Source organism: Natator depressus, chromosome 21 (assembly GCF_965152275.1).
Source record: "Natator depressus isolate rNatDep1 chromosome 21, rNatDep2.hap1, whole genome shotgun sequence".
In the NCBI taxonomy this organism is placed as follows: domain Eukaryota; kingdom Metazoa; phylum Chordata; order Testudines; family Cheloniidae; genus Natator; species Natator depressus.
The window spans coordinates 7,607,011-7,631,870 of record NC_134254.1 but is presented as its reverse complement, the minus strand read 5'-3'; the positions used below and the strand labels follow the sequence as shown (position 1 = coordinate 7,631,870).

The 24,860-nt window shown below is 48.3% G+C and overlaps 1 protein-coding gene across 2 annotated transcripts in view; it reads right to left on the bottom strand.

The window, feature by feature from the left end:
- LRRN2 (leucine rich repeat neuronal 2) overlaps positions 1–24,860 on the bottom strand; it is a 106,304-nt gene that overhangs the window by 15,602 nt on the left and 65,842 nt on the right. The window lies entirely within an intron of this gene.

Genomic DNA, 24,860 nt, shown 5'->3' with positions numbered 1-24,860 from the left:
TCTGGATCTCCATGCCTCCTGAACTTTGTGAACCTTTAAACCTAGCTATGAATGTTCCCATCCCGGGCCCATCTCTGCGCAGAACTAAGGGATTAAAATAAAGCCAAGGGATCTCAGAATCAGTGTCTCCAATTAGGGCAAATTGTGAGTGTGTTATATTAGTAAAATAATCCAAGAATTTTGGAAGGGATATTAACCCGCAAGCTTCAAGGCATAAACCATCTAATGGGGCCAGGAATTAACATCCCCTGCGCGCTAGTTATCCCATCATCCTAAAGGATTTCTGGCATTTTTCTCTGAAGCAGCTGGTACTGGCTACTGCCAGAGACAAGATATTGGGCTAGATAGGCCTCGGGTCTGATCCAGTCTGGCAATCCCTATGTGTGGCACAGTTCGTGCAGGTTTTTACAAGGGGTTGAAAGAATCAATGTGTCTGTGGTGGTATTCAGTGATCACTCCATGCTTAAGGTGTTTGCAAAAGCTCTGCTTTACTCTGTGCCCAGTACCAGCCGGCTGTGCATAACAAGAGCTGCCCAGCACCCTGCCCAGACCCTGTCTGGGAAGCTCAGCCCTTAAAGGCACAGTCCCTAATACCACAGCTGAGGAATAAGCTGGGAGCCACATGAAAGCGATGGGTGACCATAGGGATGGAGTCAGGTACTGGGGAGCCACACAGGGAAGAAGGCCAATGGCATTTTGGGATGTATACGTAGGGGCATTGCCAGCAGATTGAGGGACGTGATCGTTCCCCTCTATTCAACATTGGTGAGGCTTCATCTGGAGTACTGTGTCCAGTTTTGGGCCCCACACTACAAGAAGGATGTGGAAAAATTGGAAAACGTCCAGTGGAGGACAACAAAAATGATTAGGGGACTGGAACACATGACTTATGAGGAGAGGCTGAGGGAACTGGGATTGTTTAGTCTGCGGAAGAGAAGAATGAGGGGGGATTTGATAGCTGCTTTCAACTACCTGAAAGGGGGTTCCAAAGAGGATGGCTCTAGACTGTTCTCAGTGGTAGCTGATGACAGAACAAGGAGTAATGGTCTCAAGTTGCAGTGGGGCAGGTTTAGGTTGGATATTAGGAAAAACTTTTTCACTAGGAGGGTGGTGAAACACTGGAATGTGTTACTTAGGGAGGTGGCGGAATCTCCTTCCTTAGATATTTTTAAGGTCAGGCTTGACAAAGCCCTGGCTGGGATGATTTAGTTGGGGATTGGTCCTGCTTTGAGCAGGGGGTTGGACTAGATGACCTCCTGAGGTCCCTTCCAACCCTGATATTCTATGATTCTATGAGGGACTGAATTCTTGATCACAGCAAAGAAGTCTACTGGCATGAAACCAAAGGTAGAAGAATCTCCACAGAGAGTGATCAAGAGATTCCTTTGTTCATTCTCTCTCCCTTTAGGGAAAAAATCGGAAGCCTAAATATTATCACAGCAGTCGCCTCTTTTGCGAGGGGGAAGATTAGGGTATATGCCTCCAATGTACACAAACTTTTCAGAGTACAGGCTGCAGGCAAACCTTCAGATACTCCATTAGAAGAATGCAACTAATGTGGAGGGTAGCACCAGGGACATTTTAATCAAACACTCCTCCTGGTGCAGAGAGACATATTTTCCTTTGAAAAGCCTTGTTTCCCACCAACTACCCACCCGCATCTCTACAGCACTGCTGTGATTATTCTTGGGCTCCCTAAGGCTCTCCCATGGAAAGGGAGAATGTGGGTGAGCCACGTTGTGATGGTCGGTTGCCATGAAAGAGTCAATGTTTGCTATCGGTTACGGGGCAGTGGTGGTCTACGACATGCCAGCTATTTCCTGTTCTAAATATCGTGGGGAAATGGGGGTGAATCTAGGACCTTAAAATCTAAGAGTCTCGACCACTGGAGCTAAAATGCCAAGCCTGTGAGCTGGAAGCAGTAGTAGCTCTTCAATCTCTTGTGTGGAATAGCCAGAGCCCAAAGGCCCATACTCTTAGTGCAGGTTGCACATGGAGTTCTGCTGTCTTTGCCTTGAAGATGCATCCCCAGTACAGATCATCTCGGGCAAAGCCTTGGGGCTCCGGGCTCTACCTCTGGTCCCCAGACAATTTTCTTTACTCACAGCCAAGAGGAAGGAATGCTCCACCCAACGCTGACTCCTATTTCCACCCCATGCAGAGTGAGTCTGCTGTGAGCACAGAGGCCAAGACGGCACTGGAGCTGGGGTTTGACCCATGTTCCCCTGTCTTTTTGGCCTGCAGGTTTCCATCAAGACCTGGTTTGGGTTTGGTGGACCCTGGCACCACCTCCTCTTGCTCACAGGACGGGGTTTGTTTGGACCTTCTGCAGTGCTGCCAAGTCTTGCGATGTTTGGTGGTTTTCTTAAAGCCCCAGCTTGCTTGTAATGAATACGTTACTGAGGCTGCTGGACACAGACCGACTCTGTGACTCTCTCTGGCTCCCCAATCTATACACAGAACCATGCTATGTGCTCCCAATACCAAACAGGGGAACGGCATCTGGTGGTGCCAGGAACCTCATGCCAGTGGCAGTCTTTTCTGAAGGCATCGTCTGTGCAGGGTGAGATATCTTGGGCTTTGGGTTTGGAGGAGATTTTTGCCCATGTCATCTGTCAGCTTCACCTCCTCAACTGATGTGCCGTTCGCTCGGTAAGGCAGAGTTCATTAGCGCCTCGGAGGTGCAGCTCTGAGCCAGATGGATTTTTACAAGCTGCTGTCCCTGACAGCCTGCCAGAGCCTCACTCCGCTCCTGCAGTCTGTTTACAGGGAGGTTGGGTCCAGGGCCCAAGCGGAGACAGGTATGTCAGTGAGTATTGAGCAGTATGGCATGACAGGGAATGGGGAAGATGAGCAGCAGGAGGGTTGGCAGGGACTAGTCCTGTTCTCACAGTGCTCTCCACAGCTCTTCTAGCAGATGGGAAAGGGAAAGCCAGAGGAGAGAAGCAGAAAAGGGGAATGAGAGAAGGGAGGATGATCTGGTGGCTAAGGGTTCGTCTACACAGCAAAAATAAAACAAACCAAGGCAGCAAGTCTCAGAGCAGGGTCAACTGACCCAGGCTTGTGCTACGGGACTGAAAATAGCCATGTAAACGTTCCTGCTGGGCTGGAGCCCAGGCTCTGAAACCCAATGATGGGGGACGATCTTGGAGCGTGGGATCCAGGCTGAACATCTACACTGCCATTGTTAGCCCCGCTGCATGAGCCCACTGGGTTCTGAGACTCTGAAATGGGGTAATGATTCTTCCCTCCCATGTGAGGATGCTGTGAGGATAAATCTAACATCTGGGAGGCGCTCAGATACGACAGTAATGGGGTTACCTAAGTACCAAGATAAAGGAAAAAGAGATTCATAGAAATAGTAAATTCAAAATGCTTTGAGGTCCTTGGATGAAAGGTGCAAAATATCATTACATGGTAGAATTGTTCCTACAGCCGGGATGTCCAGATCGTATTCTGTACAGGATGCTGACTCCAACCTGAGACCATGTTACAAACCTAGAGCAAGGTACCTTTCTGGGGGGGGCCACCTAACCTTCCACCAGTTTTGGTGTCCCCTGCAAATTGGGTCACGGTTGGATTTACACCCAAGAAAAACCCCAAACAGAGAAAGTAGGGTGAAGAGAGGGGTTTGCACTTTTGAGTCAAGTTGCTCAAAGAAACATGGGAACCGTTGAGTGTCCTGCACCAGCCTACAGCGACCCAGTGGAGGGGTAGCAGCTCCATTGCATGTCAGTGCTTCACAGGCTCCAGTTCGAGAAGCATTAGTCTGTAAGGAGCTTGCATCTGACCGTTCCCACGCTACAGGGAATTGAACTTTCCTCTGCAATAGGTGGGACAGCCAAACCGGGCATTCTTCTGCACCACCAGCCTTTCATTGTTTCCTTAGCCGGCGGGAGTGTGACAGCTGCATATGCCCTGCAAATCCTTAGAGGGTGAGACCTCACAGCCTTTCTATTCCCCGTCTCCTGGGGCCTGGGCTCTCCACTTGGTTATTTAGGCTACTCACTCCTTGCCATTGATTTTCCTGCAGGTAGTTGCTGTGGGAATGGAGAGCTCTGGCTGTGGCTACAGCAGGACTCTGTACTATTCTTTGTCAGAGTATTAACGTACTAAGAGAGTAGGTAAGATGTGACTGCGGAGATGCCTGACAGACACAAACACTAGAAAGGAATAAAGGGAAGACAGTGTCCGAGTAGCAGGGACAGTCCAGGTTCCTGACCTCCTAAGGGGCTCAGGTGTTCATGCAAGCAGATGACAAGGGATTTGACTATATTTTCAACTCCTATTATTTCCCCCAGTTATCAGGTACTACGGTGATGAGCAGTGTATAGAAACCTTTGTAGAACAAACTAGTACGTTCTTATCAAATACACCGTGCATGCATGAAAGCTGTAAGCAACCATTTAGGAAATACAGCATAGAAGGGCAGGAGATGTACAATCTGGATCCAGATCTGGTTTCTGTAACCCACCCCTTCACACTTTGGGCGATGGAGAGCGGTTCAGATCTGGGGGGAGTTGGGCATGGGCTTCTCTAAAACTCACTCACATGATTGCAAGATGTGCCTGTTTTCACAGGGTTTGAAATGCCATTGTGGTATATTATTGTATCTCCCTGTCTCCGTACAAACTGACACCTTTGTTATGGGCTTGATCCAGTGTTGACTTCAGTGGGCATTGGGTCAGGCCTGATCTATCTGTGCATTCGTACCATGTGCCAAAGCACCTTATGAAATTATTAAAACCGTACGTAGGTCTTACAATCAGTCCTTACTTTTCTCTTCTATTCCCAAACTCTGGGGGCAAGTAGGATCACCTACACTTTCACTGCTCTTATCCTTCTCATCATGTACCTAAGGGGAACTTTTTCTTAAAAAAGGAAACCCCAGGCCTTTAAGTTTGCTGCGAGCAATCACAATGCCATGTGTTTCTCACTCTGCAAACACAGATTCCCAACTTGCTGCTAAGGAGTTGGCATGTGGATGTCTCCACCAGATACCTCCTGCACTACCAAGTATTAGAACGACCACTGGGGAGCTTTGGGAACGCTGTTCTCTTGTCATTGCTACATCACCCCTTGCATGGAAAGTACATTGTGTGACATACCATGCCACATATTTTAAGTACCTAAAAATTAGGCATACTAGATAGCTCAGGCAAACTGTGGTGGTCTGTAAAGCCAGTGTTTGGGGCAAGGACTATCTCTCACTCAGTGTATATACAGAACCTAGCACAATGGGGCTTTGATCCTGGATGGGGCCTCTAGGTGCTACCGTAGTGCCTTGAATAAGCACTGGAATAAATTGCCTAGGGAGGTTGTGAAATCTCCAACATTGGAGATTTTTAAGAGCAGGTTAGACAAACCCCTGTCACTAATGGCCTGGATAATACTTAGTCCTGCCATGAGTGCAGGGGACTGGACTAGATGACCTCTCGAGGTCCCTTCCAGTCCTATGAGTCTATAATATAAATAAATAATAACGAAAGAGTGCTACGAAACAGAAACCAATCTCAAAAGAGTTCACCAGCCATGGATTAGTCCCCGGTCCCTTTTCTAAGCACCTCTTTCTCTTTAGCTTCTCCATTAAGTCAAATTGCTAAATCTATAACATGAATTGACCAGGCCATATGCTGTGTTGGTGCTAATGATGAGTGACAGACAGGGAATCACTAATAACGAGTGGTAGGCAGAGGATGAACAACAATGAGTGATAGATGTCATTTTGAAGGTTTGATTGCTACAGAGTTTAGCTTCTTTGCAGGGAAGCTGTCCATATGAGATTTCTTTGGGTGTAAGAGACATCCCCCCCAACTCCTCCTACAAGAGTTCAGCTGTGCCGAGAGGGCTTCCCTCAGGGTTTGTCTGGAGAAATGCCATGTTCTAGGAGACTCATTTTTCTGTCCAGGAATGGAAAAGAGGCCTGATATGATTTCCCCATCTCTAATAGAGCTCAACCCCCATGCCCCACTGGGATCCCAGACAGAGATGACTTTGCCCCAGGACTGTCAGAGATTCTACTGAAGAGAAGACATATCTGCCTCTAGAATGGACTGATTACACCAAGCGTCGAGAGTTTTTCAATAACATTTCCCTGGGAGGAGCGGGACCCACCCCTTCACTGTTTTAATTTAACCACGGCCCCCAATCCTGCAGTGAGCTTCTCTTTGCAGACTCCTGCACCTGCCCAGAGCCCCGCTGACACTGACACCAAAGAGGGGTCCATCCGCCTGTATTTCCTATTCTGTCAGTTCTTACATCATGCTCACCACCATCGTATCAAGGAGATACTCTACTCTAGACCATCCGCACGTGCCAGCTGTTGTTTTCAGGAGCACTCCCTGCAAAGCCCTGTCACATCCGCTCCTTTTCCGCCTCTCTTGTTTGCCTGAGAAAGCGCGTGTGTTGGAAGGGGGGAAACAAAGGAATCAAGCACAGCACCTCGCTTCTCTTTGCCCTGGAGCTACCCCAAGCGAAGAAGGGGAGAATTTTTGTGAGAGCCTCTGATGGAAAGCATTGGCCCTGCTCAGAAAGCGAAAGAAAAACACCTATTTCATCTTGAGGCAATGTGGGGATGAAAGAGAGTTGTAGCTAAACTAAAGCAACGCCATTTCACTAGCCCCTGTATCAACAGTTCTCAGCTACCCCTACTACTAACCACAGTCCCTAAGCTCCAGCTGCTGGGAGGCGTCTCTTTTTAAAGGCATCTGACTGGTTGCTCCGAAGCGATCCCAGGTGTGGCCCATTCTCCCTCTAGTCAGAAGCTCTAACTGGGTTTTTCAGTGGTTATCCAATGTTCCTGTGTAGGAGCAGGACAATTATTAACCCGCTCTGTGCTGGATTTGATCCTGGCCCCTGCATCTTGCTCTAGTCCCCGTTCATCTTCCGGACTAACGAATGCTGGGGTTTTTACGTCAAAATAATGTGGCTCTTTTCTCATTAAAAGAGAAATACAAACAGTTTCCAATCTTAACTAAACTGATATAAGCCACTCATGGGTTTGCATCAGTTTAGAAAATCCAGTGCAAGGGCTATCAGTGCAACCTTCTCATGTAGACAAGCCCGTAGTTCTTTAGCTCAAGCTGAAGAGACGCATGCTTTATCTCTGGGAATCCTGGGCTCAGGCCTTGATGACAGCCAAGATGAGGGTTATTACATGTACGCAGCAGCTAATGCATTGTGGGTGCTATCTGTAACAATCTGACCATCTCCTTTTCCTCCATATTTTGTGGTTTCAGAGAAAACAGGACCCAGAACCAAAACCAACCTCGGTCTTTGATCAGGGGCAGCGAGTTATATGGGGCCCGTGGTGCCCGTCCTCCAGCAAATTTAGGGCCCGGGGGCCTGGCTCCACCAATGTCCGGGGCTGGGTCTCTCCCCTGGCCCCGCCTGCCATTCCACATGCCTCCCCCAGAGTGTCCCCCAGCCCCACCTGCTACCCCCATGTGCCTCCCCTGGAGCGTCCCTGCCTCCGCCCTGGGCTGCGGGTGGCTGCCCTGCCACTCTGCGCTGAGCTCCCTCGCCGGCCGCTGCTGGCTACCAAAGGGAGCGACGCCGGCAGCAGGCTGAGGTGGCAGCGCAGCCGCTGTCTGCAGAGGGAGGAGGCGCACACAGGGTGGGAGCTCCCCCCCCGGCACCCACCACAGGAGAGGCAAGAGGGCTTCCTGGACCTGAGAGGGGCCTGGCCCCAAGGAGCACATGCAGTGATGGTGCCTGGTGAGTGTGCTGCTGGGGGGGACGGGGCTGGGGGGACTTGGAGTCCTCCTCTCTGGCCCCAGCCCCAGGACAGCCTGACTGCACCCCAACCCTCAGCCCCAGCCCTGAGTCCCCTTCTGCAATGTGAACCCCGCAGCCCTCACCGCCGCACCCCAACCCTCTGCCCTAGCCCTGAGCCCCTCCCACACCCCAAACCCCTCATCCCCTGCCCCAGCCAGAGCCCTCACCCCCCACACCCCAACCCTCTGCCCTAGCCCTGAGCCTCCTCCCACACCTCAAACCCCTCATCCCCACCCCAGAGCCCTCACCTCCAGCCAGAGCCCTCATCCCCCCACATTGTGTAATATAGGGAAACTGTTAAACGCTTATTGTTTCCAGTCCATTTTTAGATTATTTTAAAAAATATTTATCAGCTTACAAGGTGGGGTGTGTGTGGGGGTGTGTGTGGCAGGACTCGGACCCATCCTGGACACCACCGAAAATTATATAAACCTACTGCCCCTGTCTTCGATTTGACCAACACAGTGTTACAAAACAAATCATACCCATTCCTGTGGCTTTTCCACATCTCAGAAAACCTCACGCTCCAGAAAACAAAGCAAACAGGAGCAAGAAGGGAGGTTTCTCCAAAGGCTGCCATGGTTTACAGCTCCTCAACTCTCCCTATAAAAGTCTTCCAAGCAAAGTTTATTCTGCATTGACTCACTCTGGTCTCTGCACCAGAACTGACCCTGCTTGTCTGCTGCGAGGGCATCAGCTTTTCAGCTGTCTCCCACAAAAGCAGCATTAAAGGAGGAGAAGGCTGTATTGATTTTTACATCTTTCCTTATGGACCCTCATTTTTCTTTTAAAACCCATGGGCACTTCTGCTGCTGTAAATCGCTCAGGCCATTGAAAATACTCTAGAATTCTTTCCTCTTTACTATAATAATATTGAAGAACTATTTTATTTCTTCAAGGTCGTGAAAAGGGACCCAGGAAAAGCACCTCGCTTCAGCTTCCGGCCTATGGCGTCAAAAGCCTTTCTGTTGAGACCATTTCCGGCTCAGTACCTGATGTTAGATTATTTATTTTTTTAAATTATTTTTCACATGGCATGTAATTAGACTGTCGAACTCATTGCCACAGGGAGTCATGGAGGTCAAGAATTTAGCCAGAGTCAAAAAAGAGATTGGCTGTTTATATGGATAACAAAAATATATAGGGTTATTACAGTGAATGCTAAAACTTCGTCTGGAGTATTACATTTTGCATATTAAACCTCATGCTTCAGGATTTAAATCATTTTCTAACTAGTAGAGATTAGGATGAGACCTAACATGGGGGTATAATTTCTTCTTAACTCTGCAACATGCTTTCATCAGACACAGCAGGTGAGAGCAAGTGTTCACACTAGCAGTGTTGTTAAGCTCTTTAGTGGCATGCCTGTTTATCTAGTGAGATGATTGTCGAAGTGTTTAACACTTTACCAGGAACTCTGGATGATAACAGCTCACCTTAAGTGATCACTCTGGTTACAGTGTGTATGGTAACACCCATTGTTTCATGTTCTGTGTGTATATAAATCTCCCCACTGTATTTTCCACTGAATGCATCCGATGAAGTGAGCTGTAGCTCATGAAAGCTTATGCTCAAATAAATTGGTTAGTCTCTAAGGTGCCACAAGTACTCCTTTTCTTTTTGCGAATACAGACTAGCACGGCTGCTACTCTGAAACTCATCTTGTTATGTTGCCCAGCCAGGAGAGCAGGATGCAACACACACTGTGCATATGGATTGCAAGTGCATTTTCTTTTTTTCTGACTTTCTTTCTCCTCCCCTGTGCTGTCTTCCTATTTGAATGCATGGAGGGGGACATTAAGAGTCCACAGCATAGGACCATAGGCAGCTCTTTCTCCCATTGTTCTCCCACTTGTCCCTAGTCTTTAAAGCCCAAACATGTGAGGGATTGTTAACCACTTGAGGCCATATTTCTCCCCATTTTGTTGAGTGCCGTGGAGAAGGTGATCTTGGTAAAGCTCTAGCGAAAGCTGTCTCTGTAGACTATAAAGCATTAGGCCATGGGGATTCATGGCCTTGCTCTCTTGCCTGCCCTAAATTGATCGGATAAACACTTGTTTAGCAGCTCTGGCAGGAAAAGCTTATAAGCCGTTAGGCTTTTATCATCTGTAAACCTGCTAGGTTCCCCACCTCCCTGTGACAGAGCAAAGCAGAAGGGCTGCCTCCGCCCCACCGTACTGGGGCAGCATTGATTCTAGGCAGCACTTCCCAGGGAGCTTGATTAAAGGTTGTGGCGTGGGTCCAGGCAGTTGCACCAGCAATGTCTGGGCCAGACTGGCTTGGTCTCTGTAGGGTTTCAAAATCCCACCCATTATCTCCAACTCCCCTTGTAGATTCTCCTTCGCTGCCCCCTCTACACTGCCAGACTGTGCGCTGTTCGAGAGCTGTCGTGGCACGGCTAGGAGCTGCCGGCATTTCTGTGCTGAGAGGTGTGACGTCCGCATGGCAGATGACAGGTCCTATTAGAATAGAAGGTTAACGTTCTCTTCCCGTGGCACTGGGCTCCGCTCCGCTCTTCCCGCTCCCTCTCACCGGATGTTAGTGTCCCTCAGGCTTGGATCGCAGCAAGGCAGTAGTGGCAGATGATGTGGCATGGTCACTCTCCCCACAAAAGCAACATACGGAAGCTCCGAGCCTCCCTGAGAGCAGGGTTTGTCTGTCTCCTGGGCCTGTCCAAACTGCTGTCAGCAACGAGCAGGGGATTCTGAATAGGAGAGGTGCTGGCTAGAAAGCAAGCTGAGCACCCATATCAACTGCAGGCAGAATCTGGAGAGAGCACGATTCCATTATGCAGTGTAGACGAGCCCTAAGTGTGCTTAAACCCTGTCCCCATTCAGTGCTACAGCCTGGGACATGTAGCCTGGGTACGGGACACTGTTCTGAGTCTCCAGGCCCCTCTGCCTGCCGAGCACAGGCCCCTCTGCAGGGCTTACTGCAATCTGGAGGGGGCAGGATCCACAGAGATGGGTGTGTCTTTGGCATCAGCTCTTCATCCCACCTCAGCCTCCGTGGGCCCTGGCTAAGAACACCTGAGCAGCCCCTCTGCTGTCCCAGCCTGGCCATGCCCAGGACTGGCCATGCTGGGGTGGAGCTCTCCTATGTAGAAATAAGTGGCATGGTGCCCCTCAGGATTTGGACCAATAGAAACCGGGTGCCCCTTTCAAGTGTTTACTGTACAGCAAAGGAAACTTGCGGGAACGTGCTAATCTCCACCCTTCCTGCCTCTTCCCCTGTCAGTTCTTGGCTTATGCTGCAGGAATGCAGCAAGAGCAGCCGGGTACCAGTCACATTGCAGCTCTGAGCAGGGATTGACCACCCCACGCCCGCGTTGTGCTGGCTGCTACAGCATCGCCTCCCCTTGCACGGGGCTGAGGCCTCGCAAACATATGGCTGGTGTAATCGAGTTGAACTCTGATAAACTTTAGTCCCCCTGAGAGGAGATAAACCACAGGAAAGGGAGAGGGCGGGAGGGGGAGAGGGAGAAAGACCTCAGCAAAGTGCACATGATGCACTTGTGCTCCTTTTGACAAACTTCCTTTTAAGGGCTCCTTCTGGGCTGCTCAGAGCACAATAATCCCATTAAACTGCCAGGTGCTTTTTTCCCTTTGGTCTTCCCACTTTTCTCACTGCTGCCACTTTCAGAGGCGTCTGCCTGAAAAGAGACGCTTCCTCCATCATGCTCAGAGCAGGAAGGGTGGAGGGTGTGGAGAGATCGTGGGAGAGCTAGGTGTCTGGGTGAGGGGGAGGATAATTGATGGAGAAGGAAGCGGGAGGCAGTTGCAGGTGGGGATGGGTGGCGTGCAGCGTGATAGAAGGTGCGTGACAAGGGTGGCCAGGCTCACTGCTGGGCCCCATATCCATTATGCACTGCGGAGCTAGCAGGCAGGCGCATACAAATCCCTGATCTTGAGGCTGCTTCTGCACTAGCCTCGGCTCCAGTGCTCTTTAGAGCAGCCTCAAGGCTACTCTAAAGTACAGTGACTAGTAACCACACCAAAGGGGTGGGGATTGCTGGAGTTCATCCTGCTCCTGCCAGTCCCCTTCCTGCTCCTCCTCACACACCCCTACACTGTGCCCAGGAGAGGGGAGGATTGCATAGGAAGCTACATCAGCTGAGGACTGTCCCCTCCCGCGCGGATAATAACCCTTCCTTTCTCTGGCTCATTTAGAGGACGTCTACACTGAAAATGCTACAGTTGCAGTGCTGCAGCTGCCAAGCTGTAGCGCTTCTGTGTAGACACACACTACATCGATGGGAGGGGGTCTCAGAATCTGAACATAGCGCAAGGTTTCCATACTATTCCCGCCCCCGCCACCCATCAATATAACAGGAACTCGCCTGTTGTTCACACTCTCTGCCTTGTGAAAATGGGAGCCAGGGAGATTAATTCCTTAGCTGAAATACAACTGCGATGGGTGGTAGAAGGGGATGGGGAGAGAACCTGCTGGTTGTCATTTATTAGTTACACAGCCTAGAATGAAGTGTTCCTCATTACTTCTTAATTAGAAACTGAAGATGCCTGTAGGTAGCATGCAAATCATTTACTGTTTTATTGCACTGTGCCAAAGAGTGGCTGCAGGGAGAAAGGGGAAGCGACTCTGAAGTGGGAAGAGCCACCCGAGACGCTCGTGTTTGAGTTGTAATGTCTCCCCATCGCTGATGTGTTTAGCTGGGCACGGTAGGGGAATAATCTCAGCAAATGGAGATGCTGATGTTGGAAGTCTGTGGATGTAAGAAGCGAGTTTGCGTGGTTCTCTTTATTCCTGAGGCTGGGGAGCAAGCAGAAGTCAGCAGCGCTAATTTCTTGTTAACTGCTTTTCCCACCTGTAGATCTCAAAGCACTTTGCAAAGGTGGGTATTATTATCCCACGTCTGCAGAGAAGGCAATGCCCCACCGTAGTGTTGCCAACAGCCCCTTCTATGAATGTGGAGTCCAGGCCAGAATTTAGGGCGTGACATTAGGCAGCACAAGCTGTGTCAACCAGTCTGGGCGTCAGAGAGAACCACATTTATACCCGTTACAATGCAGCCCTGTCTCTTCTCTACCACAAGAGAAACAAAGTGACTCGCCCAAGTAGCAAAGCTGGTCATTTAAAGTAAAGATGTAACTTTACCTCCTAGAATTTAGGCCAGCTCCAGGTCCAGTCCCAGCACTGCGTCTTGTGGGTGAGACGTAAAGCCAACATCTTAGCCACTTGTAGTCACTGATTAGTCCAACTCTGTCCTCTGCGGGGTTCTTGCACCTTCCTCTATAGCAGCTGGTGCTGGCTACTGTCAGAAATGGGATCATGGACTAGATAAACCCCAAATCTGACCCAGCCTGGCAATCCCTATGTTCTTACTGAGGATCCATGGATTTTTTCACAAGGGTGGGGATTGTTAAACCTGCTGTTCTCTCTGGATCCCAGGGTATTAACTGATTTCCTCCTCCAATTCTAACGGGATATAATATTCCTCTTCATTCCCTGTCCTAAACTCTCAGCATACACTGTTAAGCTGCTGTGAGGTTCCTCCCCAGAACTGGCTGCATTTGCAGTGGCTTGCAAAGATGATGCCTGCAAAGCTGTCAGGTGTTTTGGGAGGAAAGGAGCTATAGAAATGCAAGATATTAGGCTCTGATCTAGCTCCCATTCCAGTCAATGGAAAGACTCTAATGGGAGCTGGATCAGACCCCCTCCCCCCCCCCCCCCCCCCCGCCGCCCCCGCTGGCTAGGGGACAGCCGATAGGGCACTTGCTTCTCAGCTTTCCCGAAGTGCACATGCTCACTGCATGATGCCTGCAGTCTGTTACTGCTTGTTTGCAGGGAGTTGTGGGCTCAGAATCTGGGTTTTAAGAGGCTTTTTTTTTTATGATTGTTATCTTCAGTTCAAACGACTGGCCCTACAGGGCTGCTTGCTGGAGTCTGTAAGAAAGACAAGCGCTCGCTGTGTGACTGGGAATTCAATGTCTGAGCCACGTGACACCTGCTGGAACTGCGGAGGCCTGCCACGCCAAGGAGTCAGTCAGCACTTGGCAATTTACGGCTTCAGACCTTGCTCCCTTCAGCTGACAGCAGCTGAGATGCAGCCCTCCTGTTGCCAATGGCTTCAGGAGATCACCACCGACATGCCTGAGCAATGGGGTCTGTCCTCACCTGTAACCCTTAGAAGCATCACTAGCAATGCCAGAGCTGCATGAAAGAAAGGGGCCTCCCCACTCTGCCCCCCCACGATACCTCCTTCTGAGACGTACCCAGGGGTGTCCTGCAAAGCACTCCCTGGCCCATAGAGCCAATAGAACCCTGAGCATCTTGGACTCAAATGAATGTTCCCCCTTTTCTTTTGGAGGCGTATTGAGGGGAGGTGCTAAAACTGGATGGCAGTGCCTTCCCTGCAACTGGGCTACTTCTGTTGCTGCTGCTTTCCTGCTCTGTTTGGAGCCAGAGATTTTAATTTCCTGGATTTCTGTACTCCATTTATTTTGCTCCTCGACCCTTTTCCCTTCCTGTATGGAACCTGCCAGTGGCCCAGGCAACTGGTGTGCAAAGTAAAGCTGCAGGAGCCGGCAGCAGCTTTCTTTCTAAATAACAGAGCCAGGGCGACCAGGGCATCTGACCAGATGCCCACAGAAGTCAGTGGAAAGATTCTCATTGATTTCAGTGGGCTTTGGGTGCACCCCCTCAGGCCCAACACGGCCCACAGAGATCTACAACATGGCAACATGTGGCTACCTTGATATTATTTGCATGTGACAAAATGAACAAGATTCTTGCCCAGGCAGAACAGTTGAGCTACAGACAATGCACTGGACTGGTTGGTCTCCATGTGTAGTTTAATGAGTCCTTTAGTCTGTTGGGCCACAGTTGTTCGCATACCCGGAAGATGGCTTTTTTTATTACATCACTGCAGTAGCACTTCAGTGTAGACACGCCAGCAGTGGGAGGGGTTCTCCTGCCGTTGTAATTAATCCATCTCCCCTATAGGCCGTAGCTAGGTCAACAGAAGAATTCTTCAGTCAACCTAGCACTGTCTACACCAGGGGTTACGCTGGCTTAACTGTGTCGCTCAAGGGGTTGGATTTTTGATCTCACTGTTTAGTGTAAACCTGGTCTTAGCTCCTTACTCTCCACACATTGAGAGAGTGCAAGGAACATGCATGGGATAGGCAAGAGTGTCCTTAACTAGGCATGATGGTCCTTTCATGTTTCTAAGACCTGATCGACATGACAAAGTTAGGGTGACCCAGCTACGTCGCTCAGAGGCGTGAAACATCCACACCCTGGAACAACGCAGTTAAGCTGACCTAACCCCCCGGTGTAGGCAGCACCAGGTTGAAGGATGAATTCTTCTCTTAACCTAGCTATCGCCTCCTGGGGAGGTGGATTACTTATGCCAATATGATAACCCCCCCTGTTCGCCTAGATAGTGTCTACACTGAAGCACTACAGGTGTGCAGCTTCAAGTGTAGACAAACCCTTTAGATATTCCTTTTATTAGACATTGGATAACTGATGCATCATCTCTGTGTGATCCATGCACTTTAATCACTATGGGTCTTTCCCGCAAAAGTCTCACACACGCGCACGCACACTTCTTCCAAATGAGAGCTCTTTGTGACAGAGAAGAGAAATGAACAGGTCAAGGGAGCCTCCTCGTGTCACTCCAAACAGAGCTTAGGGCACGAACAGCCCTTACGAGCTGGAGGACTTGCAAATTTGACAGTAACAAATTGAGAGGTCAGGAAAAGGAAGAGGCTGAGGTTATAAGGGTGACTGCTCCTGCCCAAGCTCCCATCTCCACTGTCAGACAGATTCACTGCCTTGAATGGTGATGGCGAGATGTTGGCCAGGTAACTGAAGGCTTTTAGCGAAAACAGATGTGGTGCCGTGCCCAACCCACCTTCAATACAAAGGGAAGGTGATTGGAGAGACTATAGGCTAAACATTGACAGATAAATACTATGATTCCCCCCCACCCCTTTTTCCATACACAGACAAGTCTTTTCTTAATTTTTTAAAACTAAATTTTGGGATGCATCTAGAAGTGAGGAGCAGAGAGCAGTACACATAGGGGAGACACAAGTTTCCCCTACACAGCTCAGGCTCTGTGACTCAGCCCTGACATGCAACCTGTTTCCTTGCTTTTCCAGTCCTACCCTCCCTACTGCGCTGTCAGGACACCTCAGTCCTCACTGGCAGCACCTGCTGCCATTTCTGGCTTCGCCTCACCAGGGGCCAGGGACTTGTCAAGAACTAAAACACCTAGTGCCCCCCACTACTCAACCCAACTCACAGCCCCGCCGACTGCATGGGTCACTGAAGTCACCCGCTTCTGCATTTCATAAAGGTGTCGCCTAGCTCCTGGGCTCAGGTAGAGTCTTCTGTTGGTTCTCATGCCTTAAAGATGAGATTTAGCTACAACAATCCTACTTATAAATATATATCTCATCTTAACTGCAAAACTCCATATGGTGAAAACAACAGGGCTCTGAGATAGGAGGGTGTTCCACGCAGCCAGGAAGCCAGCATCCTCCCAGCAGGGCAAAGGAAAGGGCAGACTGTGGCGGCTGCAGCCAGGCGAATGGTGCATGCATAAGACCTGCTGGACCTCAAGTCCATACATGGGGAATGATGGCATCAGAGCGGACTGTGCCATCATCACGAGGAAGTTGGGAGACCCAGTGTGGTGTTCTGATGGAGGGGAAAAGGAAAACCTGCCAGCTCCCAAGTATTCCACCTGGAAGGAAGCGCTTAAAGAGAGAAGAATAGCAAGAAACAGCTAATGTATGTTTTAGAAGGCAGCAGGGAGTAGATGTTTTCACTGAAAAGGAAAAGAAAAAGAACCATGCTAATCCCTACAGCCCACCCTGACACTGTCTGCTTTATACCTCCCATTAACCACCTAATTAAATACACCATGGAGCCAGTTCCAGGATTTCTATTTGCCAAATAAATTGTAAATACACTTCCTCGACCTTGAGCATTACGGCGGTGAGCTGCTGGGATTTGTGCTTATGAGACTGAGTTGTTGTGGCTGGGGGTTAAGCAGAGAAACCATTTCTCCGGGGGAAGATCACCGGGCAAGAGAGCTCTGGAGCAATTCCATGGCTGCATGGATTTCACAGCAGTCATTCGTCCCTCCTTACTGTGACCACATGAGTTTTCATTGCCCTCAGAAAAGACGGAGCTCAGGACCACGTGTTATGAAAACACAAGCCTGTCTCTTGCACTAAAGGAGACATTCACTAGCTGGAATGGTATTAGGAATTAGGGTCTAATCTGAGCATCTGCAGTACCCACTGAATTACTATTCATTACCGTAGTGCCACGGAGCACCAGGTGTGGGTGAGGACCCCCCTGTGCTAGGCGCTGTACAAACGCAGAACAAAAGAGAGTCCCTGCCCCAAAGAGCTTACAGCCAGAGCACCCTCTGAAAATCACAGCCTTCCTCTATATCCGCGGCAAGCTGCTGCCACTAGAGGGTGACATGGATATCAAAACAATAGGCACCTTACAAATATCATACATGAGATAGGTTTCAGAGTAACAGCCGTGTTAGTCTGTATTCGCAAAAAGAAAAGCAGTACTTGTGGCACCTTAGAGACTAACCAATTTATTTGAGCATGAGCTTTCGTGAGCTACAGCTCACTTCATCGGATGCATACTGTGGAAGCTGCAGAAGACATTATATACACACAGAGACCATGAAACAATGAGATAGATAATCCACTAACTAATAGCTTGCTATTAAGTAATTACCATCAGTCCTCGTTTGCACAGTTTCATAAACTCACAGTGTGGGGACTGAAATGTGCAATCGTCGAAGGTCTGACAAGGCCCAGAGGACTGATTCTGAATGCTTCCTGTACCCCCAAACACTGCTCAGGGCACAAACGGGGCGCTGCTGTCCCTGAACAGACTGGTTCCCTTGTTGTGTTTCTCTAAATTAACCTTTTTAAAAATGAGGCTAGGTTATTGGCCTATTGTCCAACCCATAGCGTGGAGGACCAGTGGGCTGATTTCCATCTGGCCCTACCCTTTGACCTACCCCACTGCCATTTTCATTGGGGGGGGGTGTCTAAGGGATCATGCAAGGTCTTCTCCCCCCTCCTGCCCACAGCTAGATACACTCAGAGGGGAGCAGGAGAGAATGAAGCAGAGATAACGATAGCCGGAATGAGAAGGAACCGAGAACATGAGAACAAGAGAATGAGAGAGGAGAAGATGCAGAGAAATAATGAGAGAGGAAATAAGAGAGAATGAAAGAGACAGACAGTGAATTAAAGAGAATGAGAAATGACTAGAGATAATGAGAGGGAGAGAGAAAAGGATATGAATGAGAGAGGATGAGGAAAAAGAGCCGAGAGCTTGGGAGAGAAAGAATGAGTAAGAACAAGAGAGATAACAGGTAAAGAAAGTAGAAGCCTTTTTCTGAAAGGGAGAAAAAAAAATGCAACGAGAATGGGAATCGATGAGGCGCAGAGAAGGGAAGCGTCCTTTCATCAGCAAGTTTGCCAGATGAAGCTAGGAGATAAATCACAGAGTGGAAGGAGGCCAGGTCTCAGTGCCTGCTCTGGCTGCCTCTCTCCCTTTGTCATCTGTCTAATAGCCCGGCATTGGGAGATGAATGGTTGCAGCTGAGTTCCAGCCTTTTCCCTCCTCTCCTCTCCGCTCCCTTACTGCAGTGAGAAGGGGCTGTCACATACTCGATTGCAAGAGGGCCGCCTGGCTGGCTGGGAGATGCTAGGTTTGGACGATGTGAGGCGGAGAAGCTGCCCTGGGGATGCTTATCAAGGGCACTGGGAGGGTCTGTTCTCCTCTGCCCATCTGATCATTGATGAGTTTGTGATGGTGAGTTCGATGTCCAGTCAACAGAGGGAAAGCGAAAGAGAGAGAAAGGCTCTGTCTACACTACCCTGCTTTTAGCCACAGGGCTGTGCCGCGACAGCTGTGCTGCTGAAAGGTGCGCAGTGTACCCACTGTTTGTCGGCAGGGGAGAGCTCTCCTGCCGACAGAAAACTTCCACCCCCAGAGAGCGGTGTTGGTGTTGTTGGCAGGAGAGCAGTTCTGCCAACAAAGCGCTGTTCACACCAGTGCTTGTCATTGACAAAACGTTTGTTTTTTGGGGGGGGTGGGGGGTTGTTAACACCTCTGAACGACAAAAGTTTTGCCTTTCACTTGCCAACGTAGACAAAGAGAGCAAAAAGGGAGAGCGAGACAAGGCTGAAAATGGGTCAAATTCAGACTTGATGTAAATAGCAGCAACTCAGTTGACTTCCCATTTCACCTCTACCAGGTCTGAATTTGGCCCAGAAGATTGAAAGTTGCCCTGGTGTGATATAACCAGCGGGCTTGGCTGTGGGATGGACAGACTTGTGAGCTGTCTTTTTAATCCATCCGCCTCTCCAACGTGCCATATGCTGTACTGGCTTCCCATCCAACCAGATGTGCTTGAAGATCCTGGTTCTGATCTCTGAGGCCATGGTGGGCTGGTCCCTGGACACCTTAAAAGACTGTTCCTCTTTGTGAAATATTGGAACAGTTGTGTTGATCCGGATCTGCTCTTGCTTTTCATAATTTTGTTGGGACCCAGACATTACAGTGATGTGCATGATAGATAGATAGATGCATGCTTGCTTTGGAAACATGGACTATTCAAAGACTATTGTATTCATGTTATCAGTATGTCTCTTTGTGGGGTAGCTAGTGATTGTATTTCTGACTCAATGGGTGAGCTAAAAGATGTTACCTGAAGAAACTAAAGACACTGGAGGGTATTTAATACAAATCCCCAATACTGCAACAATGCAGGTAACAAGTCTTTTGAAGTTTTGCTCCTGGGGAAATAGCAGAGACCAGTCTGACCTGGCTCAAGAGGCCTTAACAGACAAAGGACCTGAAACAGTATGAAAAAGGACAGCCCTAGCCTGGGAGATGGGCACTGCCACTTGATCCAAGAACTGACATGAGTTGGTGAGCAGAGATAGGCCCAGTAAGGGGACCGGAAATCCTTTAAAACCTGCCAAGGTCTCCACTGGAAGATGTGTGACTATGCAGTAAGGTGAATAGGCTGTTTGCTGTTTTCAAGTTGTGTTATCGCAGAAATGCTTAGGCACCAAAATACATGACTAGATTTTGGCAGAGCCTGGCGCGCTGGGTGATGGCTCTTGTGAAACTCTGACCCTTATTTAGGTTCTTCATGGGGAACTGTGCTCTTTTGAAAAGCAATCCCAAAAGGCCCAGCACAAAGCTTACAAGCAAGGAAATGAAAAGTTCAGGCTACCAACAGGCTACCTCTTCTCCCCTGCCCACACCCACCTGGCATGTAGCACAACCACGGTACTCCACAAGGAGCATGCCACAATCTTATGTCTCAGGAGGGATTCCAGCCTCTGAGCATCCTCTTCCCCAAATGCCACCCAGCCACCTGCAACAGACATAGAACAGACTCCTCCCCCCCAGTCACCTCCTTTCTGTGTAGTTCTACATATACACCAGCGTCTGGGAAGAAGTCGAATGAGCTCTGGAGACTGGACTCCCTTCACAAATTTTGAAGAAGTCCCTCCAGATCAGGAGTGAGGCTACATCTGTACCACTTCTGCAGCCGCTCTATCTATCGGCATATGCATCCCTCTGTTGCCATATGTAACCATTTCTCTAGCTCTCATTTGCTCCGTGCCTCAGTTTCCCTGGCTGTAAATGCACATATTGATACTGATTTCCTTTGTAAAGTGGGAGCCTTCAGGTTACATGGCCATCCATGCAGAGCTTGTCCCCAGCACTAAATCTTCATAAAATAAAATAAATAAATACTCATGACATAAAATTCAGGCTCAATATGGAAAGTGGTTGTATCCGAAGGCTCAGGGTGGATGTTAATGAGAAGAACCATTCCTCTTCGGCAGCATTCTAGTGTGTAATTAATGACCTATTTGGCTTTGTATTGTACCCAAGGCAAAGGCAACGTTCCTGGCTTTGGGCAAAACTTGCAATGATTGCTAGCAACTGACCCCGAAAAGCCTCTGCTAGAATTATTCAGTAATGATTCGTAAAGTCTCTAGATGAGCTCTGGGTTAATAATGTTGGTTAATGAAGTTCTTCCCATCCCCCAAGTCTCAGGGGAGGGGGTCGGACTATGTGGACCTGCTACTTGACTGACACTTTCTCTGGATTTTTTTTCTCTCCGTTCAATCTCAAAATGTTTCCAGGGAGTGAAGCTTCCTTGATTCTAATAGAGCCTGGATGGGACTTTGAACTAGAGTCTTAAGGGCAGACAAGCCATGGACAATTTTGCACAGGAATTAGTGGCTAGCTTCTATGGAATAAGGATTAACCAATCTAAACCTTCGCCCAAATCTCAATCCATAATGTCCTGGAGGTTTGAAGATGGTTTCTCCTTCCCTGTCTTCCTTCCTTGTTGGTGCTCTGCAGGGTCCCACCCAGGCTGTAAAGACCCAGGAGTTGAACGAAACAGGCCAAGTCTGCACTAGAAACTTTTGGCAATATAATAATGTTGGTTGGGATATGTGAGATTTTTTTTAATGACATTTTTATACTGGCAAAATCATCGCCCTGTTTACCCTGTGCTAAGCATTGAGAGTCTTACCCTCTTTGCTTCTTTTCATAAAAAGCGGAGATGCAGTTAAACCACCATAAAAATCTTTTCCCGGTACAGTTTATTTTGTTTGAGGAACTTGTATAAGCTATGCTGGAAAAAGCCCTTTTTCACTGGTAGAAGCAGCATCTACAGGAGACTGGGTTGCCACTATAACTATACCGATACAGCCACGAGGGCAAACCTTTTCTGTGTAGTATGCCAGACTTTGGGCCTGATTCTCCAGTGCCTTATTCCTTGGGCAGTCAGTTACACCAGAATCAGGCCCCGCAGAATTTAGATTTAAAATGACAGCAATTGCATGGTAAACAAATCCCAATGGATCATTAAATCACATGCGTTCTGAATCAGCCACTCAGACAACTGCAATGCTAACAATATCTGTTACATAGTTGTTAATCTGAAATAAATGTTTGTAATGATCCTCTGTTGCTTAACATACAATAACTGTCTTATTAAATCTCAGTTAAACTGTGCAGGTCAAGTGCTCAGCTGCAGCTAATGCTGACAGGAGCTGCATGTGATTGTAACTCCTCGGGCACCATGTTGAAGAGCAGATCTATCCTTCAAATATCACTTAGTAAATCAGAAGAGCTGTCGGCGTTCTAACTTATGGGGTATTTGGAAGGGTTAATCACCAAGGGAGAAATTCATCCCTGTGCAGAGGCCTAGGCATCACTCAAGCCCTATTTTGAAGGCTTACGCAGGACTAAAGTGATGCACCAGAAAGAATTACACACCCTGAAGAAGCACGTGAAAGATCCCAAGGTCAGATTCTGCTCTCACTTATATCCTAGTGTAAATCTGAAGTAATTCAACTGACTTCACTTGAGTTACTCCGAGTTTCAGTCACGTAGCTGAGAACACAAGGTGGCCCTAAAGGCTCAGCTCTCCTCCCGGCAGTTTTACCCAAGCATACCTTCATTGACTTCAGTAGTTTTCCACCAGTTTCACAAAGAGGCAAACAAAACCTTTAGTGAGTAATTGTCAGTATTGGACCCCTGAGTAGCCATTTTACAGTAGCTGCAGCTGCCCACACTGCTCATGAATAGAAAGCGGCATCGATTCCATGCTGCATAAATGATACTTGAGATGGGGAACCAGTCCCAATATAATAACCATCTCCAGTGTTCTCCCAATTCACCAATCAAACCTTGTTTTTGTGATGAAAAATAGATCAGCTACAACTCTCCACATTATTTTTCATTTGTTTGGAGGCCTCTGCATTTCCTGGCTCCAGCCAGGATCAGAAACAGTGAAACGTTACAGATATAGTTTGACCTCAATGCTGTTTTGGACTCGCTGCTAAATTACTAGAATGCTCTAGTTATAAACATCCCATTGTGCTAGGTGCTGCACATACAGTCAGAGGCACTCTCAGCCTTCAAGAGCTTACAGTCTGAATAGACAAGACAGACAAAGCATGAGAGAAAGACAGGATTATTATCCCCATTTTACAGATGGAGATCTGAAGCACAGAAAGATTCAGTGATTTGCCCAAGGTCACACAGAGACTCTGTGGCAGAGTTGGGCACTAAACCCAGCTCTCCTGGTCCTAATCTTTTGGTTTAACTACATCCTTCATTTAAAAGAGGTTTGTTCTCTGTCTAATTAACTATTTTTGATTGGTTAAAGCTCTGGAACTGGGAGTCAGGACACCTGGGTTCTATGCCCACTCACTTTGTGACCTTGGGCAAGTTACTTGGGGCTTGCTTTTCAGATGTGCAGAGTAGCCACGATTCCAGCTGAAGTCAATATGAGCTGCAAGGTGATTTCTGGAAACCAGACCTGCAATCTCCTTGTACCTCAGTATTCCCATCTGTGAAATGGGGCTTGTGATAGTCTAACAGTGGTGTTGTGAGGTTTAAATCACTGAGTAAGGGGCTTTGAGATCCTCATGTGGAAGGTGCAGAAAGACAAAGTGTTACTTTTGTGACATTCCAGGGTGCATTCCAGACCTGTGAGGGGCTGTGTCACCCCCTGCCCTGCAACCCCTGCCTTGTTGTAGCTCCCAAGTGGGCATTCAGCATGCAGCTCACCTCCTGTGTGTCTGTGTATAGCTATAGTCCTGGTTCAGCAACTCTGACCCCAGCAGCCTGTGACCAAACCCCAGCCACGCTCCGGCTTCTATCAGCCTTGGTTACTGCTTGCAGGGTGACCCCATTACAGTCCCAGTCCCGAATTTTCCCCAAAACATGTGTTCTGCGCTGTCCAGCCCTCTCCTGGACAGTTCAGATATTATAGGTCCATTACCCCTGTAAGGGTTCAATATGCAACGGTTTGCTACTTTAACTGGAATTTCCAACCCATTCAGTTTTAACACAGCACCAGAGTAATTGTGATGAAAGACTCAAACTTGTTTTTTAACTACAATGAGATAGATTTTAACTGAGTACAAGGATAAGGCATTAAAATAAAAAATGGTTACAAAAGAAATAAAGATAAAACTCTTTTCTAGTAACTAAGACTTAGCAAACTAGACTTGGGTTCAAGGTAAAAGTCTTACCACGTGTTCCCAGCTACAGGGCTGACCAAATTCTCGGGTCAGAACCTTTCCCAAAGTCTAACAGGTGATTCCTTTGTCTTTGTAGGTGAGAGAGAGACAGAGAGATTCCCTGGGTTGTTTTTGCCCCTCACTTTTATAGTCTAGTTGCCCTTTGAAATGCATCTTCCTGAGGACTACCTAGACAAAACTCCTTCCCACTGTGAGGATGGAGGCATGGAGTCTCATGGTGAAAGAGGTTCCGTCTGTTAAAATACAGATTGACCTATTCCTGCCCCGCTCCATTGCCAAAGAGTGGGCACTTGACTGGTGATTGCCAATCAACTTTGAGGTCACCTGACTAGAAGCATCAGTTTGTTCTTTGTCTTTGAGACACAAGTTTACGCCCCCATTTCCCCGACTTGTCTGGTAAACACATTTCAGTCAACATTCCAGCTTATGTTCATAACTTCACATCTAATGTTGCTTCACGCATATCACCATGATATTATTGACCAGGGAGTTGTTACTTTTCAGATGATACCTCAGAAGGCATTTTCTGTACAAAGATTATTACAATAGGGTGTAGGGTGTGAATACAGGGGTGCATTTGGCCACCACTTTGATTAAAGCAAGACCCTGAAACAGAGCCTGGAGAAGTCTTAGGTGTCATGTAAAAAATGTGTCGAACCTCCCCTGTAACATGGCAACGGACTCTCCTGCAGCGGCTGTAGCCTTTCTAATCTGTATGCTCTGTCACAGCCTTGTGCCATCCATTGGGTTAGCACCATGGCAACACCGTGGTCTTTAAACACAGGAGTTTGTGCCTTGATCGCAAACGGCATTAGGCAATTTAATTAAGGAGCTGGTAAAGGGGAAAACTTTTGTCAGTTTTATTAAATTCCATTGTATTATGCAGCTCGGCATCTCTGCTATCTGCTTAGACGAGTAAGAACAAGCTCCCACACCTTTTTCTTCTATTTCAAACACAGCTAAATAAAATACGAG